Here is a 16,151-nt window from a genome sequence, read left to right as displayed (position 1 = left end):
TACGGAAAGGCGACTTTTCCCGTGTGACCAAATGTTTGTGTAAGAACAGGGGAAAGAACAAGTGAAACCCGCCTCGTTTGCACAGCCCCACGCTGTCCCCGTGTCTGTGCGGTGCTACGGGACAGGCAGAAAACTGCCTGCGTGGAAGTCTCTCTGAACCCCGCCGGTGACCTGGCTTTGCTGGGTGCCACCGGAGATTTGTGAGCCACTGACATGGCAATGACTTCTAGACCATCCAGGCCTTCCTCTGCGCCTCCTCTGCCCCGAAATGTTGTTTGTGGCAGCATAACGCATGTCGTGCTACCGCACCTCCAGAAGGGGAAGGTTTGCATCCAAAGGCAACAGTTAACTCCGAGCATCCTGTATCGGTGCTCCACAACCTCCTTTTCACCGCCCTTCACGGCCAAGTGCTGTTAATAAGCTGGCGAGCCCGCCTGCAGCAGATGCTAAGTGAAAATTAAGTCAGCATGCTTCGATTCCCTAAAAGCCATTGCAAAGTTTTCATGATGAGCTGCTAAGCTCCACTGAAACCGGAAAATTCTGAGGCTATTACAACATCAGAAGGGATGTTTGCAGACTCAGGTGCAGACACGTGTGAATTTGCGCTGCCTGTCTCTCCAGATGCGCGCTGCTCCAGAAGATGCTCAGATGTGTGAGCACGGGACTGGCGCCTGAGCCACCAGACCATAGCCATGCACCAAAATGGGCGCCAGCCTGAGCTGTCACCAGCCCCTGTGGCTTGCAGATTGGGTGGAGCTACCATCGCTATGCAGATACACCCCAAAAATATTGTAGCTCAGCTGTGGTTTTTAAAACATTGAAGGGGGGGAAAAAAAGCACATTTCAGTTAAACTACAGAACATTTTTTCTTTCAGTCACTGTAACAGCTGCAAGTGCTTGGGTGGAGGGTGGATGAGGAGCAACACTTCACCAAGTGACTGCACTTGTTTACATACCACAAGAACTCTACAGACTTCATTGGATCTATTCGTTTGGCACTCATAACAAGAGGATGGGTACCCAAGTCCTAATCTTACAGATACCTGCAGGTATGTGAGCATGGATTACTGCTTTACCTCCTTTTTCCCCACGTTCAACTTTGCCTTTTTAACATCACTTTTGCTTGTCATGTAGCAAAAATGTTTGCTTACCATGAAACATAGTCATATTAAGAATACCTGTCATATTAAGAATACCTGTCATATTAAGAACTGTCAGGAAAGGTAACCTTTGCTATGCAGTGGTTCTAGGAATCAGGCCTTAAACCACATATACAGCCAGAACTGAGTACACTTTAAAGGTAATTCTTGTCCTGCTTGGGCCATTGAGGGGTGGGGTAAGGAAAGGTTCAACATGGTCAGTATGAATTAGATGCCCTCCTTTAAGTGTTGGTTTGGTTTTTTCCCCCTTTTGAAAACCTCTCAGAGAACAAAGTTCTAAGGGAGAGGAAAAGGAAGACTAGAAAAAACACCACACTTTGTTTATGCAATCCTGACAATGGCATAAGTCCATGTGTGAAGAATGAGGGTAGAGGTATTCTACTCTCATATTTTTTTTAAGGACAATACATCCTCTTGTTTTAGACAACAGCTTATACACATATGCAGGCTAAAGGAGCTGCCAGAAGACAGCATCTTTGGGAAACATGGTGCACAGGACAGCATGGGAACCAGGCTTTGCTGTTTCTAAGGATTCAGCACATCAGCTTTCTTGCAGATGGAATAATGAACTACTTTCTCTCTTCAATGCATAAATGGTAATCTCTGCTTCATCCCAAATGACATCTGTAAATAGACAATAATCCGTTTTATTGTCTAAGTGGGACCATCACTTTAAAATAAAAACAACTGTAGTAATTTGAAAATGTACAGTAGTCCCTAGATCTAGAAAACATGCCATCTGGACTGTAAGATTTCAAACAATACAGTTCAGAAAGCACATCTTGAAAGGCATAAGGTGTAAGAATCAATGGGGAAAGAAATTAAGAAGAGCAGGACATTCAGTATTTGTTTGCAGCTGAACATTTACTTCAAGGTTATTTCTTCAGACAATTTGCTAGCTAATAAGTATCAAAATTTCCCACTGTAGTGTCACCTTTGGAGAGAGTTTTCCACCTGCGTGCCCTGCCATTCCCACTCACAGAGCAGCTTGTAACATTCCAAGAACTTCTCACTTGCTCTCTATGCTTTTTTTTTTTTTTCTGTCTTCTCAGTCTGAATGTGCTCACCAGATGCAGTGACAGTTAAACAAAAGCACCATAAAAAAAACAGGCCAAGAAAGATCTAGCTAAGTGCAGTACTTCCCAGTGGTTTATTTTCTAGTGGGTTATCCTTGCTGGAATGAGTATGTAACAAACTCTGCTAAGCAGTGGAAATTCCAGAGATATATTCATAGCAGAGATACCTAGCTCTATGCAATTCTGGGCAACTCTTGTGCAACAGTCAATCTAAGCATTCACTTGAATAAAGAACAACTAAATGCAGTTGGTGGCTTTTTTTATGTGTGTGTGTCTCATTTTGCTTGTCATTTATGGACGTTCATAGAAATGTGTGTGCAAGAGAAAAATTGTGATGGCAAGGTTTTGTTGATGTTTGTGAGAAAGCAACAGAAACATTCACATATCATGCTGGAAATTAATTTTAAGCTCAAGAGTTATCCATCCAAGACCAAGCACCCATATTGTCTGGCAATGAACCTTTTTGCGGACTCAAGAAACAAACCTTCTTGGTTCTTGGGGGAAATTATTTGGAAACAATTCATAGTCTGGAAGATATGTACCCATCTGAACCATTTACCGAACCCTTGAGAATAACCAACTCATCCTTAACTGTATTCTTCATCGCTAATTTTGAGCAATGCTGGGGTTGGGTTGTGAAGAGTATCTGCCTGGAGGACTTCTGGCAGCAGATAATGCATGTGAAGAGAGGACGAAGCGGAAGGATGCCCCCAACCTTCCCATTCACTGAAAAATCTGAGTAGGGGCAGTATCACCAGCCATACCCCCCCAAAAGGAAAGCCCCGAAGGTGTGGTCAGATCAGTTATGTGATGGGGGAAACAGACTGGAGACCACAAAAGAAAGAAAAGCTGAACTTCCAAGTGGAACAGGTAGGAGCTGTCATGTAACTTCTTTTCTGTGAGGTCTGTCACTTATCCAAGGCTCAGAAGTATCTCTGTTACACTCCCATGGATGTATTTAACAGCAGCTCTGCAGAACTGCCAAATCATATGATGAAACTACAGAAAACACAATCTAAGGGAATAAATCTCACATCACTTCAAGCTGCATTTAAGGCTCTTTCCCTCCTCCCCTCCCCTTCTAGAATGGTTCTGTTTGAACACTTGTTTCACACTCTAAAGCCCCAGGATCTTGATATGCCGGGCAGGAACTGATATGCTGTGCATCTGTAAGATGCATGCCTTGAATCCCCTTATTCAAATGGTGGTGTTTCATTAGCAACAGCTTAAAAATTGATTTAAACATTATGTTCATTGCTCACAAACACTTCTCACAAAGCCTTCTGTTCCCATTGAGGCTAAAAAATTCCATTGTATGTGTAATCTTTTATGAGTGCATTCTTTGAATACTTTATTTCTTAGAACTGTAACAGTTCTGTTTATAAAAAGGAATGATACTGATAGCAATGTTAGGAACTTTCAGAAGGGACCACTTAGATTTTTAAATTTCCATATTAGTCCTGTTTCAAGAAAAATACAAAACAAAACAAAGAGCCTCAATTACATAGTTTAAATTCTTTAAGAAACAGCTTCACATGCCAGGCTAAGAGGATAGAAAATGCAATCTTTACCCCCTTGATCAGATCTTGCAGCCTTCTGAGGATGGCTTCACATAGGAGTTTTTAATTTGGCACTGGTTTAGCTACCAAATCAGGTTTTCATGTTGGACTGGGATATTTAGAGAAGATAGCAAGCTGTGGGGTAAGAAGAAGCACAGGGCTAACTGCCAAGTAGCACAGGGAGCAGGGGAGAAAAAAAACCCAGGGATCCTATGTATGTCAGCCAGGTTCTGTGTCCAAGGAGACAGATGGAAGGGTGTGCCCACTGTCCTCTTCTTAATATCCAGATACTTTTTAACATGAGTCGGTGCTACTGAAACAACTGCAGTGCAACACTTCAGGACAGGACCGTGGAGACTAATCTGACCACCTGAGTGCTGTTCAGAAACAATTCACTCTGAATCCCCTCACTTTGAGAACAATAGCTGTGGAAATCTAGCATGCAAGCAGTTGGTCTGAATTACAATTTCTTTTAATTTAGAAGAAACATTCTTCTTTTTAATGAACATCCTGCCTCTCAGTTTAATGAAGAACAGTGATAAATAGGACATTGCTTTAACTGTTACAGTTACCAAATAATCAATCTCAAGGAAGTATTCCCTCAGGGAATATTTCACTCTCTCACAATGACACATGTTGGAAAAGGCAGTCTGCACTGCCATGGGTGACCCATTTTTGTGGACTTCACTGTACTGCTGGTAAAGGCTGTAATCTTCTACAAATCTGCTGAGAAATGAGGACACATGGGAGGATGGGGATAATGCTCTGCTCTATTCTTTCTGCAGAGGTAATTATGCAGTGACTGAAAAGTATTATATCACTGGACAGGTAGACAATTAACTTCAGCATTCAATAACTCAACAGGCAGGGTGAAGAAATAGATCTGACATTCTTCTTTACAAAAAATCTCTTCAGTGCCTTAGTGACTTACTTGTCAGAAGTAAGTGCAGATTTAAGAGTTCTCTTTCCACAGAGGCACTGCACTAGATTAGAAGTAAGGGCATTAAAAGTTTTCAGTGCTCAAAGCCTCTGTTGTTATGGATCAGCACTTCATGGCCAAATTAAGAGATTTCTCTTCTCTGCCTGATCTCCTTCTATAGCTTTTATTATTTTAATACTTTCTTCATGTTTGCTGAGACACTATTTTGAAGGAAAACAGCAAAATATGCTGCCACAGTGAAGGCTTGGAAAGAGTGTGCTGGACAAAAGTATCCCCAGTACCATGAAACATACCATTTGAAGAGCTTTGCTAAAGCTGCTGCATGGACAATACACGGCCCCCTTTTTTGCCATAATGTCTAAGTCCCACCGAAGTGAATATATCTTCCATAACAGAAAAATAAGTCCCTTTGACCACTTGGTTCTCTTGATCTGTTTGAGATCCCTCCTTAATCCTCACTCTACTTTCTGTTTTCTTCCCACATCAAGCCAGCCAAAATACGTTTATTAATCATTGCACAGTTAAACACTGATATTTAATGAGATTCCCCCCTGCCTGATTTGAATGCAAGCAGTTACTCTAGAGATCCAGGTGGGACTGAATGCCTTTATTACCTCCTAATCCAATTTAGAAACACCCTGTCTGAATTAGCAGTTGTTGCATGATGCATAGGAGTCTCGTGTTAGAGGAAACAACTGAACTGTAGCTCTAACATCAAGGCACAAACTTTTTTATCTAATCTCGGTCTTTGTGATGCCTATAGCTGAGAGAACCTTGCTTTTAATTTGCTGCTCTTTTGCCATTTTCCTGGTTCTCCTCTTATACTGTTTCTGTGGGAGGAAATCACTCCTTATTCAAAGCTTCTGTTAAGCTTGGTAGCAGCCCAGGTCTGGCCCATTTCCTCCCTTTCACTTTGAGTGCTAGTCGGAATATGAATGTTTAGTTTATTTGCAAAAGCACTTGTTTCTCTTTCCTCACATTAAACTAGTGCAAATAAAAAACATAGCAGAATATATAAAGTACTTAAAATACATGAAGTAGTCCTTTGGCCTCTAGGTGAGGCACAGGTAAGGCCTCACATGCCATGCATGAATGACATATGAACTTGCTGGAAACAGTCTGGAAGAGAGCAACAAGAGCAAGTGGAGATCTACACAGCAAGACCTATGAGGCAAAACCGTGTAAGCTGAAACTATTTTCTTCAGTGAAGAGAAAACCAAAGTGAGGAGAAACAGCAATATTCCAAAATGTAAAAGGCTGTTGCAGAGTGAAGAGTTTTCCACTGATTTTTATGCTCATTGGAAATAGCATTGGTAGAGGGACAGGCTATTTGTTGAGGGAAGGGAAAGAAGCCATCTGGTTTAGTTGTTTTTCTGTGATTCCACGAGAATTTCTTTCAACCTTGGTGTGTTCTGTCCTTTTCACTACAGACTCTCTCTCACTACACTTAGTGCAGATTCTTTTATTCTGTAATTATCACCATTTTGAAGCATCTATGTTACCATACTCAGAGCAGTGAGCCAGCATTTTCCTGGATTACCTTTGATTTTAATGGTAGTTAAACTTTTCCTTCCTGTTCAGACCTCTTCTCCACTCACTCCTTCTTTCCCAATATACTGGCTAGGAGTACTCTTCTGCAAATTGGAAGCCAAATTCCTGTTCAACGAGGGTGATTATTTGAAACACGTTGCTATCCTCACACACGAACCTTTGCATTTAATGTCTACACTATATTCTGCCTGGCGGCCAGCCTGCTGAGCCAGCACTCCTAGAGGTAGCCAGGTTACTGTGCACCATGAGCAACTGTCTTAGGATAGTGCTATACCTTGGAAAAGAAGGTTATTAACTCAGGTTCATCCCTATGGCAATGAAACCATCTGACTTTGAACTGGCTTGAAGAACTGCAAGAGTAAGCTCATTATGGCCCACAATATATCACAGAGAGGTTATCAGAGTTTCAGCACCTTTGCTTCCATTCTTGAGCCACTTCCCTGAATGCTTCTTTTAGAACTTGCAACCTAAGCAGTAAAAATTAATGTTCAGCACTTGCAGTGGCGTGGCACCTGTTACCTGGTGCTCTGAACTGTCACACATGCTGTACAGCGTGTCTCTGTGCACAGACAGAGCAAATGGTGGCACATAGGAGTCTCTATTAGGGCCACAGACTGATTATTTAGCAGAGCTAGGATTAAAACATACAATTCTCATCTTTACAGGACAGCTTGCACAAAAATGCCCAAAACCTCAATTCCTTAAGATTTCCAAAGAGTCACAAAATATATTTTGTAACTGCAGGTTTTATGAGAGAAGTTAAAATTTTACTTTTATCTTGCTTCTCTGGTTTGTTGTAGAGTTTTTTTTCCAGCCACTTGAAATTCAGGCAGCTATCAGCAATGTCTGAAATGTATTTTAGCAAACAGCTCTTTGCTGTTACTGGGGAGAAAAGCAACCAAGAAAACCAGACATATGATGTCCTTTTGGTGGTAAAGCCTGACTTTATGGTGACAAGGGTGAAAAGGTCTTTCAAGAAGGTGTTCTTTAGCTCAGACGTAATGAGAGGCATGAAAGGTCAGTGAACTGCCAAATACCAGCAGGTCAGGGAACACTGTAAGAAAAAATAAAAACTTGGTTTTAACCCAAGAATTTAATGTTCAAATTGTAATTTAATTTAGAAAGTGAAAATAAATGGGGGAGGAGGAGACAAAGCTCTACTTTGTATTAAATTTATTGAGTTATTTGGAGAGTGCTATCAAAGCAAAATTGCTGCAGTTTCCCAGAACACTGTGGCAACAACGAATGTTTGTATAGGAGAGAAAGCTAACACCAGCAACCCAGTTGGCTGAGAAGAGCAGAAATGACAGATCTACCACATTTTTACCCTTGGAAATCTCGTGCCACCCTTGCACAAGGCATTCCTACCCAGTGAATGTAATCAGGGAGCTGTAACTATTCTGTTATGGCTATTTCTGCATAACTCCCTCCTGTGGACACTCTATTCTGGAACAATTAGTAAGAGTAATTATTTTAAAATGAAGCCGGTTTTATTCCAGAGCACAATGTCCACATGAGGGAGTTACACTGAAATAAAGCTATTTCTGCTGTAGCAATGCTGATCAATTCTCTATGTAAACAAACCCTTTGACACTGATACTAAATTAATGCAGATATCTCTTGAGATTAAAGTTCTGTAGTCCAAGAGAATCAATCTTCCAAGCCTAAGTGTATGGTGTCAAAACAGTGACCCTCAAAGAACCCAGAAACACATGAATTCACTGGTTTATGCTTCATAACTCAGGTTTAGGTTGTGTGAAATATAACCAAAATAACTGTAGTATCAAGCAATTCTCACACACACACATTCACTTTGGAGTGTCTTTGCTACCCCAGGGTATGAGAAAGTTTGATGAGTGACAGGAGGAAAGGTCAACAAAGGATAGGTAAATGCTACATGAAGATGTATTAAAAGTTCAGTAGTTGCTCCCTGTGCTGTAGAGTTGCAAAGGCATAAATTTAATGCCATAACATGTTGCAGTCGTTTCTGATTGCCATAAAATCCTCAGTGTAATCTTGGAGGGAAGTATTGATCCTTTGCTCCTGTATTTCTGCTCATTCTGTAGAATGAGGATGGGGAGAAAGGAAGAGCTGTCTCTTCTAGGGAAAACACATTTTCCTCCCAGCTCAGGATAGTACAGCAGCAGTTTCCTAATTCTTTTCATGGAAGCTTGCCCTACCATAAAAAGGACAAAGAGCAGGCTCCAAGACTGTAAATCCTATATGCAACAATGGCATGAAGGAGAGTTTCTCTGGAGCTCTTTTCATGCATTAGACTCCTCCTGAAGGCTTTGTGAGTCCAGAAAGGGAATAGCCTCTGGTTTTTCCTCAAAGGCAGGTCAGCTTTTCATTGTTCACAAACCTGAATCACACTGAAGTGACATCATTTAGCTTATGAGGAAAATAACCTATTGATAATATTCTTCTTTAGGCATCACCCCACCCTATCAAAAAAAATTAAATAATTAAGAGCTATTTTTTTCTAAGCACATTCAAATGCATAAAGCCCTTTCTGGCAACTTTCCCACCAGATTTAACATCCTACCCACACCCACCTCAGGAGTACATCTGTTCTAAAAGACTGTAAACTTTTTCTTTAAGAATGACAAATTTACTTTCTTTCATTCTCAAAAGGGATTTGGTTACCAAAGCTGAACCTTATCAAATGGATTCGTAGCTAAGCAGAGAAGAAAAAATGTTTTCATTCTCTCCATAGCCACAAACTGCAGAAGTCTAGGAAAAGCTGAGGCCCTAAGAGATGAAACTGCAACACAGATGTTTTAGCCAAAGTACATACAGCTGTCTGCAGTTTTCCATTTATAAAATGAGTTTAAATGACAGTTGCAACAAACTCTCACATGCAGGTAAATGGCATTCGGTTTAAAATCACACACAGTAAAGCGTTCAATGTAGTGATATAAGAGATGCAGATTTCTTTTGTACAGATCCATTCCATCAAATTCCTGCAGTTTTTCCCTAGTTTGAAGAAAAGATAGAAACTTATCCTTAGTAACAGAGTGAGGGTATAAAGGATACTTCATTTACAGAAGCTGCAATAGTGTGCTGGTAAGTCTTACTGTTCTTCTCTCATACTGAAAAGACATGCTATAACCACAGGCACTGAGTGAAGCTCTCACTGCAGCCACATGGCCTCATAAGAGATCACCATAAACAGGTTATGAAATCAAGAGATTTCTATGAAAACACTTGAAAAGTGTTCAAGGGCTGTACATATTAAATCAATCCTGATTTATTCAACAAAGCTGTCAAAATTATTTATACAGTGGAAGATACATACAAGACTATTTGCCAAGACTTTCACCCTTACATAACACAAACATATACACACACTTAAAAACACCACACAGAACTTGTCTACCCCAGTGGGTGCAGATTGACCCAACCTCATTCTGCTTGTACTCTGAACAGGCGGGACAGAAGCCAGTCCCGGTCTCAAATCCATGCACCCTTCAAACACTGTGCTCCGTCTACTGTAATTTTTTTGCCTCTCAAAAAACAAACAAGAAAACCAAAAACCTAACTGTCTACCCCACCCCCCCAAAAAATAAAGAATAGCCATCCCTCTGCCTCAACAACCTAAAACAATATAAAGAAAGTAATCTGACTTCTTCTGGTACTGCTGTTCAATAGACCACTTTCTACCCTGTCTCCCAGTAGACGTGGCATAACAGTTGCAAAGAAAAATAGACCACCAGCTTATAGCCTGTTCTTATATGGGATCTTTGGCTTCTTTTCATTTGACTGTAAGTACAGAATTCCGGTTTTGGTCAGCATTATTACGCATTTTAATGTATCTAACCTGAAGAATACTGACGGCATGTTTTGGATCATACAGAGAAAGCAGATCAGATGACATATTTCTAACATGCCTCACACACCTGCTCTTGGACTCAGACAGAAAATAAGTTTCTACAAGAGTCTTTGCTCACAGAGATTCCATTTGGCTTCATGTGAGGAAAGGAATGACAACAATCACAATATAAGGAGTGACAATTTCGTGATTGGCTATCTTAAGGCTAACCATAACTACAGTGAATCCTGGTGTAAGTCATTTAATGTCTCATCCCAAAATAAGTTCATTCATTTTGATGGTCCCACTTTGAGACATCTTAGTGTTTGTACCACCAAGAGAAGGAGCATGGATCCTCAAAGGGCAGGTACTCAGGGCTTTGGAATACAAGGCAATGTAAAATTGCTTGCTTTGACACTCAAATATAGGGATTGCCAGAATGCAAAAAAATCTGAAATTTTGAGAATGACAAGCATAAGGTGTTCACCACTGTTAATGCTAATTTTAACTGGAAATGTAACTATACAGTGTTTCTGAATAGAAGTCTGGAAAGCCTGGAACTGAACGTATTGAGCAGGTAGTGGTACAGTCTCTTTGGTGTGTTTTTCCAAACCAGTGAAATAGGGGCAACAATCTTCACATAATGAGTTTAAATTGTTTTAAACTGGAATTAAGATTTTGCCACATTCTCAAAAGATAATGCTACCTGTACAAATTACAGAAAATAATTTTAAATCCCCCAGCCCTTTATTTTATACTGTTCATAATGTGGCTCATAAAATCAAAGTTTATGTTAATTGGCAAATCAATTCGGTTCCAGCTCAGCAGAAACAGTAGCAAAGACCTTCAGGAACTATAAACATGTTTGAAAGCTGCTTGAATAACTCACAGATTAAATGAATATGCTTTTACCCAAGAAAGGAAAAAATACATGAAGAGAACACCCTGATTACCTTCAGCTTGAGAATCCAGATGACTCTACATGGATATTCAGACTCTTTTAACCTCTGTAATGGTGAGTCCTTGTGTAATGGTGAGTCCATCAGTACCTTGATGCTGAGGTAAAGTTGACTTCTTCCTGACTGGTACTTGGGTTACCTGGGACTTGGTAATCAAAGTTACTGACCTCAAAGTGTTTTAAATAGTTTGAATATCCTACAAGCAGTGCAATGAAAATCCAGATGTCATAGCGAAAGTAAAAAGATCAGAGTAGGGATTTCATCCCTTTGAGATGTCAGCCTAAGACTGCTCTTAGGTGGCAGCTGAAGAGATGGAAGTGTAGCTAATGATTTTAATTTCTCATTTTAAAATGTCCAAATCAAAATATCTCAAAACCACCCAGTTCCACCAAATAATAAAGCTTTGTGACCTCTGTGAGAAGCAAACTAAGGTGAAAAGAAGTAAACCCAAAGTGCCTTCTAAAACAACAGATTTGATTTGTTTGATAAATGGTTATGCTTTCTACGTCTCCAGAATGGCTTTCCATGCGTTTCCTTATATGGGCAGATATGATTTCCTCCAAAACTTCATTGCAATGAATATATCCTGCAAGTCAGAAGGAAGAGAAAAAAAAGCCTGCAGATCTTGAAATTTAGGACTCCCACAGCACAAAACAATTGCTATCTTAAATGTGAAGAAACACAGCAGAAAATTGTTCGGTCAAATACAAAATCACTTGCACTGGCAATGGAACCAAGGCAGAGCCAGTATATACCTATAAAAAAATCAAATTGCCCCAAACATGCACTGAAATGTCCTCCAGACCGAACAACAATATTCAATGCATATACTGTATTTTCCATTTCCCTATGCTGTTAAAAAAGATTAATGAATTAAATTGTGGGACAGTCCCTGAAGATAAACAGCAGTACAGATTATAGTGTTTTTAAATGGGAAATAGGAGCATGAACACCATAAAGCAAGGAGGCTCTCCTGACTCCTCTTACAGGCAGACAGTCTTGCCTTTGCCCATGTTCTCTGCATAAACAAAGGTGATCTGATATTTCTGAGTTCAGTTGATCTATTTAATAGAAAATGAAGACAGTTTGCCTTTCTAAAACATTTAACTGTCTAAATTTAAGGCCAAAGAAACCTCTTGGCCTGTGTCTGATGAGAGCTGCAGCCTTTATCTTGCCAGTTTGTTCTTGGTCTGTGCTTGTCAGAAATTAGTGGTTGTGTCTTAGACTTCCAGAGATAAGACACTCAGCTACCTTCTGCAGTGCAGAGTGAAATAATGGTATTATGGGTTTTTCATTGGTTTAGTAGTCAGGATTGAATTTTAAAACTTTTTAACAGTGGCAGAGAACATGTCAAAGGCAGAGGTTTGCTCTAATAAAGTATTTTTTAAAATGCAATCAAATTCTAAGATTATTGACTACAGTGTCCAGAATAGGAAGAAATACACTGTTCTCAGTACAAAGAGAAAACACTGCTAAATAAAAATGCCAGAATCAAATCCTTTCCACTCCGAATGGAGATCAAAGAAAATGTCAGTCCTCTTTATTCAGCGTTTGAGGCTGGCTTGTATTCCTTTCAGACCCTGGTAGCATACTTCCCCCTTGGCAGGGGGTGCCTAGCAGGCAGACGTGGTATGGCTGCTGGCATGAGCAAATGGGCCCTTCAGAGTTTTGGAGGTCATGGCTTTCACACAGCAAGCTCACAAACAGTAAGAACTCCTGGGGTTATTGGTGAACTTCCCTGTGAAAACAGCACATTAGAGAACCCCTGAACAATTGAAAGCAGTCACTGAAGTTGTTGGGCTTTACCAGCCATCCCAAATTAATGGGAATCATGCTATTCCCATCTGCCATCATAGCAAGTTAGAACTTCCGGTGCGATACATAATTTCTAGGACAGATCTTTATCATAACAATTTACAAGTAGGACTTTCTATCAGAGACTCCAGATACCCCCTGCAAATATGTTCAGTCCTCAACACTCAGCCCTGATACACAGGTGAAGCAACAGAGGCAGAAACAGCCAGGTTATAGCCTGTGTAAAGGAAAGACTTTAGTGAGTACTTTGAGGTGACTGTTAGTGGTAAGATAAGGATTCAGTCTCAAAAACTACTGCACTATGGAGCTCCATAAAGGGCATCTGTGTGATCATCTATGATGCTACCGGATCAAGAACTTAATTTTCAGAGGGTCCCACTACAATCTTTTCCCCACAGACACTGGAAGCTTAGGCTACCTTAACATTTGCCCAGTGATCCTATGAGAAGTATGCGCTTCAATTTTTACGGCACAAGACCTGACCTGCAGAAATGAAAGTTACAATGTTCGTTCAAGGGTCTGAAAGCCACTGAATGTTCCACTTGCACAGATTTCACAGTGACAAGGACACTCAGGTCTTGGCAACAGGTATTGTGCATGTAAAACTATTCCCAGCCATATGGATTTCAATTATAAATGTATTACTTATGAGTTTTTAATTCATCCTTCAAGAAGAAATGTTATCTTCACAAGAAAAATGAAAGAATGAATAGAAGGGAGTTTTGGGAATTGAAACAGAAGCTGCATGCAAAATCAAGCAGGAAAACAGAAGCCAGATATAGAATTTCCTTCTGGGATCATGAACCCTTCTCTAGAATTTGATCCAAGAATCCATATCACCTACATGTCAGTAGGGATCTGCAGATTTGCAGGGATATCAGTGAGAAGTTACACAAATAAAAGGATCTTGCAGGAACAGGCTGGAGGCTAGAAGAGCTCCCATGATACTCATATATCTAATTAAGAACAGCAGATTGGAAGGGACTCTTGGGTCATTGAGTTCAGTCCCTTGTTTTTGTAGGCAACCATGCCATATAATCTTTTTCATATGATGGCTCTGCTTATAATCAATTAGATTTTTTTTAGTTTGGGGGTTGGGCTTTTTTGGTGTTTTTGCTCTTGGTACTCTTAGGGGAGAGCTTCATAGAGTCTCATTTCTTTTAGAATTAGAAACCTTTTCAAATCCAGAATAATTGTACACAAATAGTTTATACCATCTGTTCTTGCGTCAGCATTTCCCTTAGTTTAAACGGCACTTTTTCTAATGTAGTTATAGAATACAATCATATCCCTCTTTTTGTTTTGCCTGAACATGCTGGCTAAGCTTCCTTATTCTTCCTTACAGGATACTTCCAATCCTGGACAATCTGAGCACATTTTTACACCTGTTACTTCTTAAATTAAGATTTCTTAAGCAACAGGATCTGGCTATACTGAGTATTCCTGATTGATGAAAACCATCAGCCATAATGTTTCCCAACAATGTTTTTGGAAATATCTTGAACTGAAGCAGCATGAAGCCCATTTCTGTCAGACATACTAAATGGAAATTTCACAAAAAGTCCCACTGCCTTCAGTGGGTGAGCCATGTCTGCTATTTGTCTTCCAATATCCAAGCATCATTTTCCAGTAAAAATATAATTTTTTCCCAACTATTAAAATTTTGGATCACAACAAAAGCTAGCAATATGTATTTGCAAACATTTACGAAATGAAAAGCAGTAGTACTTGTACCAGCATTGGAACGAGATCTTTCTGAGAATGAATGTTAAGTTGACTGAATTCAAAAGCAACAGCAGTATTTTCTAATCATTTGAGGAATAAATTATTTGACCAGCATTTGTAACAATATATACAGAATATTTATCACAAATAAGAATTTAAGATCTCCACTGTAGTTCACATGAAGGAATTCAGACTTATCTCACTGCTGGATGCTATAGTTGGCATGAATTCCAAATTTGCAACAGGGTGGAGTATTTGATCAAAAGATCCAGAAATTTTATGTGGGTAGCCAAAGTCAATCTGTTTGGCAAAACATACAGATGATGTTTCTCTCACATTGCTTTGGTATTTTGGAAAAGTTGCAATATCAAAGAAAAAGTTTGTACTCAATGCACTGGAAGCAGTTAAGTCATTAAAAAGGTGTTTTCTGAAGGAATAAGTAAGCATAGAAGACGTAGAATTTGAGGCTGCAAATAGTCTTTTTTAGTACACTCAAAGTACAAATTCTGGAAATTCAAAATTGTGCCTCCATCTGCTACACTGCCACTCTTTCAAAAGTGACAGCTGATACTTCGTACTGATTGATACAGCCTGAAGTGATACACACTTCTGATTCTGCTGAAAACTGTGCTCTTTGGAGTAGGTTCTAAACTAAGGTACCTCACTGCACTAATAACACAGGAAAAAGCTAGCAAGCATGCTTAGTATCTTCATATATTACATATATACTGGTTGAGAACAATGGAAGAATAATCCAGCTACAGGATGTTCTAATGATGGACTCTCATTTATGAGTACTTTTCTTTTTCAATGAGCAGCAACCTTCAGTGTTAGAACATGGAGTTAATTGATTTGTAACATTTTTATGGCTGGCTCATGCTTCCCGAGTAATGGCACTAATCATACTGTAAATCAGAACTGGTCCTATATTTACTAGATATGCTTGCAAAAATCTTTGAACACCTTTTAAAGACAGATTCTTAAGATGGAAGTCTCGCCACGTTTCCCTCTTGGACAGTCACCTTATTTAATCAATAGGCAGGATTAAAAACTTCACATTTTCTTCTAAAATCAAGCTGGTATTCGGTATTGGTGCAATTGCTAATGCTAACTAACATTTCTATCAGTCAGGAGGAGTCTCCATTTAACTGGAATGACACTCTCTTGGTGCTGGAAAAGTGCTGAGGTAAATTAGCTGTCAGGATAAAATAGACGTGTGTTCAAGAAAAACGAGTTCTAATCTTACAACTATGCTTTCACTGCAATTATCATTATTGCAAGACATGAATTTACCAGTATTTCCAGCATGAAAAAGAAAGGATATGTAGACATACGATTATTGTCAAGTATCAGACAATTAACAAAATAGTATCAAGAAACCCATTTTCATGTAATTACTGAAAGTCATGTGGAACTCTCAGTATTTCTGCAACTAAGTCTATTCCTTCTCTAAGGTCTTTATACTAAAGTGTGGGTGAACTGGGAGGATTGGGAAAGTGACAGCCTATTGCCTTTGCCCTGGCTGTTGGTGTACCTCAGCACAGCTTTGATATAA

The 16,151-nt window shown here is 39.7% G+C and overlaps 1 protein-coding gene across 1 annotated transcript in view; it reads left to right on the top strand.

Moving 5' to 3' along the window:
* The first annotated feature begins 873 nt into the window (after positions 1–873).
* The window catches only part of COL8A1 (collagen type VIII alpha 1 chain), a 123,946-nt gene continuing 108,668 nt past the window's right edge, over positions 874–16,151 (top strand). Inside the window, exon 1 of the mRNA XM_042031125.1 lies at positions 874–1,049. The gene's annotated coding sequence lies outside the window, so the exon portion shown is untranslated. The remainder of the gene's footprint in view (positions 1,050–16,151) is intronic.

This window comes from Corvus kubaryi, unplaced genomic scaffold (assembly GCF_017639235.1).
Source record: "Corvus kubaryi isolate FWS band 111438036 unplaced genomic scaffold, C.kubaryi_AGA036_p1.0 37341, whole genome shotgun sequence".
In the NCBI taxonomy this organism is placed as follows: domain Eukaryota; kingdom Metazoa; phylum Chordata; class Aves; order Passeriformes; family Corvidae; genus Corvus; species Corvus kubaryi.
Note: the sequence above shows the minus strand (reverse complement) of the source record. Positions and strands in the feature narration are given on the sequence as shown.